The sequence below is a fragment of the Palaemon carinicauda genome, chromosome 8 (assembly GCF_036898095.1).
Source record: "Palaemon carinicauda isolate YSFRI2023 chromosome 8, ASM3689809v2, whole genome shotgun sequence".
Taxonomy (NCBI): Eukaryota; Metazoa; Arthropoda; class Malacostraca; order Decapoda; family Palaemonidae; genus Palaemon; species Palaemon carinicauda.
Window position 1 is genome coordinate 111816025 of NC_090732.1, and position 4705 is coordinate 111820729.

The 4705-nt window shown below is 35.0% G+C and overlaps 1 non-coding gene across 1 annotated transcript; it reads right to left on the minus strand.

Annotated features, from left to right (window-relative positions):
- Nucleotides 1-3353: 3353 nt before the first annotated feature.
- TRNAQ-UUG (transfer RNA glutamine (anticodon UUG)) lies at nt 3354-3425 on the minus strand. Its single transcript has one exon. It is a non-coding gene; the product is annotated as a tRNA-Gln (tRNA).
- Between the last annotated feature and the right edge of the window lie 1280 nt (nt 3426-4705).

Consider the following 4705-nt stretch of genomic DNA (forward strand, 5'->3'; position numbering starts at 1 on the left):
GCCTTCTAACTTCTTTTGCTCCGACAGAGCATATATACAAGAGACTTGGATTTATTATTATTATTATTATTATTATTATTATTATTATTATTATTATTATTATTATTATTATTATTATTATTACAAGCTAAGATACAAACCTGGTTGGAAAAGCAGGATGCTATAAGCCCAAGGGCTCCAACGGGGAAAATTAGCCGAGTAAGGAAAGGAAACAAGGGCATAAAATAAACTACAAGACAAGCAATGAACAAGCAAAATGAAACATTTTAAGAACAGAAACATAAAATTGGACCTTTCATATACAAACTATAAAAATTGAAAAAAAAAACTCTAAGATATAATAACATGCCCGAATGTACCCTCAAGCAAGAGAACTTTAACCCAAGTGGGTAGGCTATGGCACTACCCAAGACTGAAGATCAAAGGTTTGATTTTGGAGTGCCCTTCTCCTTTCATATTATAATCACAATATCCAACATTTACTCCCAATTAGTCTTCGTATCAAAAAACACCTTTTCAATAGTCTCTGGATCCTCTGGGTGTAGCAGAAGCCTATCAAGGGGCCCAAAGAACGTGGCAATCAATATATTACAGTTAATTCTGCCATAGCTCAGTTTATCTATAATTCATAATTAATAGATATGTCAATTTTTTCTTGTTATTTCTTGGTTAGTGTGCCTCTGAGTTTGGCGATTATAATATTCTTATTAAAAGCTTTGAAAAGTGAGAAAGTACTGTTTTTGGTCGCGTAACTTTCAGGTGGGCATAACTTGACGAAATAGCTTTACATTTCGTTGTCCAGAGCTCAACCAGAAGGCAGTGGTGCCATAAGTAGGATTTGGATCGTACAAATGCAATAACTCCAGGCTTTCCAATATATATTTTTGCTTTAATTTTTATATTTTCACTCAGAGAGCTTAGACAATTATTCCAGAAATCAAATTTTATAAAATCATTCCACTGGGGTTCCAGTGCCAGAAATTTCCACAGAGGTGAAAGTAATTTCAAAGTCCATGGAAACATCAGAAACATAGATAAATGTAAGTCCGGATAATTACAATTGTTGCTCGGTGGAAATTCTTGGCCAGTCATTAATTACTAATTATATCATCATTATTAACGTTGACGGGTCGTTCTCGAATACTATGAACATCACAAGAGCCTTTTGCAATGTATCTAAAACTTATAAACATGTTACTTTAACAGAAAATCAAATTGTGAGGGAAGAAAATAGGCGTCAAAAATCCCCATGGATCAGCCATTCAGGCTAAGATGAGTTGTTTTCATATTTTATTATGAGGTTTCAACATGTTTACATTTTTTACAAAATAAGATTTTACCATCCCTTAATATTGAATTGCAGTGTCTTTATAAATATAAGAATTTCAAAAACTTAATTCGAGCATAGGAGTTGTAATATTCATAGATCTTTCTAGGTGTGTGTTGAGTAACTCGAGGATCATTAAGAGAAAATACGTCACACAACTCAAAAATTAATATTCCAGATATCGTTTGAAACAGTCATTTATGAACAACAGGAGCATTCTTTTTACGCTATATGGTTGTCTAAAATTCATGGTTGATGATAAAACAACTAACGCTAATTTATCGTTTTCGAAAGAGAATTACATTTGAGATATTCTTTTCTTAAAACATTGTGAAAACTCATAAAACTGAGAAATTTGACCAGTCACTCAACATCATGGTGACGTCTGATATTTACGTTTGAGGACTAGAAGTAGAGTATGCAGTATATCAAAGAGGTGATGTTCGAGAACCTGAATATCGCAAAATTCCTCTCATGAGGTTAAGATCTAAACTTAGGAGATGATTAAAGCCGGCCATACACGCAGAGGACTGACCGTGTGGTTAGTCCTGCAGGACTGGAACAGTGCTCCTGTCCTGTGAGAAATGCCCACACATGTTACGGACTAGCCTGCTCAGTTCAAGAAGATTGGCCACCCGCGATTAGGCCTACATGGTTACATTTATGGTACATGTTAACCAAATTTGGTATATGACTGAGTATCAATTACAAATGGTAGCCTACATCTACTTTTGAAAATACCAGATCTTGGTACTTTTTACATTCTTTATTTTTTACTCAATATAAATCTGACTTGAAATAATATAAAGAAACGTGATAGGAATTCTATATGGTGGTGATTTGTCCACCACGGTGTTTATGTACTTATTTTTCTTGAAGTCATTATATGACTACATTTTCCGTTTATCCCTATTAATCCATGTGTCCAAATGACTCTTGGGAAAAATATACAAAAAGGATTTTTGGACCTTATGGAGATTATCTTATGCTGAAGCCCTACTGCCCTTTTAATTAGGCGTACTTGTTTTTGCGTTAATTTATAGAAATTTGAAAACTATTATGTTTATGTAGGCAGAGAGAAAATGTGATAGAGGTATTCACCATAGGCTAATAGAATTATCGGTAGCTATTTAATTTATCCTCTATCCATATTTTACACCTTGGTTTTTCGCACAAGGAGAATTTACAACACTTAATCGCAATATTTTATTTTTCTTTTTGTTTCAGTATTTGCTTATTATCAGAATAAAAGAAACTATTGCACGAAAAAAGCAGAATACTGTGGGGTTTTAATGACAAAACATACTATGAAAAAGGAAAGGAAATTTAGGGAAATCATAACTTGGTGAATGAAAACCTAAGATAAAGAGCAATGAAACAAAATATTACAACTTTGTTTGGGAAATGGATGGTCTGGCAGACAGAAATTTCAAATAATAATAAAAAGAATAAATAGAAGTTACTCTACCGACAAAATTATAAGAAAATGTCAAAAGACAATGTATGGTGATGACTGGATTTTTATCACTTTTAATAAAAAAAAATCATCAATTGTGTGTAATATATGCAAAATTTAAAGATATGTCATAACAAATATAACCATGAATAAATTCTCGAAAGTAATAATATACATTGTAAGAATTGATTTAATACAGTAATAGGTCAAAAGGTTGTGAAATGCAGTCATTGTATCATAATAATATAGAAAATTCTTCGATCAAGGGGCGAAGTATGGAATGCTGTACGCGTCAAAATCGGTGAGTCAACCCAGTCAATGCCCTCACACGCAAGAGACTGGCGGGGCATACTGCCAATCGCAGCAAGACTGGCCTGCCCGGTCAAACATGCTGACAAGATAAGAGGACAGGCTAGTCGCGCCGAGTTTGGTAAGGAGGCGCATTCGTGCCAATCGCCGTCAAATCAGCGCTTAACTTGAAACAACGTGCGCCAAGCCTCCAACCTTGAAGAACCCGACTCAGCGGTGGGTGTCGAATTACACTAATGATTGATTGAATTATATAAAGTGAGGTCCCACCGAGACTCGAACTCGGATCGCTGGATTCAAAGTCCAGAGTGCTAACCATTACACCATGGGACCTGTTATATGTTAATTCAAACCCAGAAGAGAATAGTGATTCATTGTACGTCTGGTCGTAACACCGCGTCAGCCAACTAGGATTCTCGCGCTGGACCAGTGCCAGATATAGTCTGCGCATAATATCGTTACCCAGCTTGATTAAGTAAGAAGTGAGAATTAAATAAGATACTTTTCAGAAACTTATGAAACCCAAATACTCATACACACCCATACAAACGCACACAAACACACACACATACACACACACAGACACACACACACATATATATATATATATATATATATATATATATATATATATATATATATATATCTATATATATATATATATATATATATATATATATATATATATATATATATATAAGTGTGTGGGTGTGTGTGTGCGCGCGCGCGCGTGAGTGTATGTGCTGTGAGGGAGAGGATGAGTTGTAGAATAAAAATACATTGTGAATGAAGTTTATCGTATTCGAGTTACTGAAAGAAAACAAAGTCATGAAGGATCCTATTGATATATCATTAACATATTTAGAAAGGTAGATTTTTTTTTCAATTATAAGAACATCCACCTAGTGTGTTCTCCTTTCCTGACTGAGGCCCACATTTACTCGAGTCCCATTGCAGTGATAGAGGGCATCAAAGATATGACAATTACCACAGTGGGATGTCAGAGATGTAGAAATATTTGCGAGTTTGCCTCTTTGTGAGTTCAGGATGCAAATCGCTTCACTCTTCTGTTGTGTATTCCGTTCCTCTCTTATTAAAAGAACTACTTTGATTTGGGTCATGTTATCAGCAAAAAAAAAAAAAAAAAAAAAAAAAAAAATTCCGATTTATTTGTGCTGTTGCGAAGGAAACATTCCCAATTTGATGGTGTTTCGTGTCTAGTGTAACTATCATCCTGATAGAATTTCTTCGTTCTAAGTAGACTTCTGATTTGAGAATGGTCTTCTCGTGTGCCTGAAAAATTATGACAGTTCTCTTATGAATGTTTCGCTCTTCATAGGAAGAATATAATATTTTGCATATTCATCAAACGTCTCATTAGTTTTTGGAATGCGGCATTAACCAGTGAGGCCCCATCAACATTTCCTTCTGTTTCTTCTACCCACATCAGATGTCTGCAATTGGTTTCCTGGTTCACGAGTAGCAAACAGCCAAAAGTGAGAGGAAGCTGTTACCTAGCTTAGATCAAGTTTTCTCAAGTATGAGGCAGATGTTCATGGAAATGGATCAGCAATCGGTCAGATGCCTTCCTTTGAAGCCTTCAGCATCTTTGC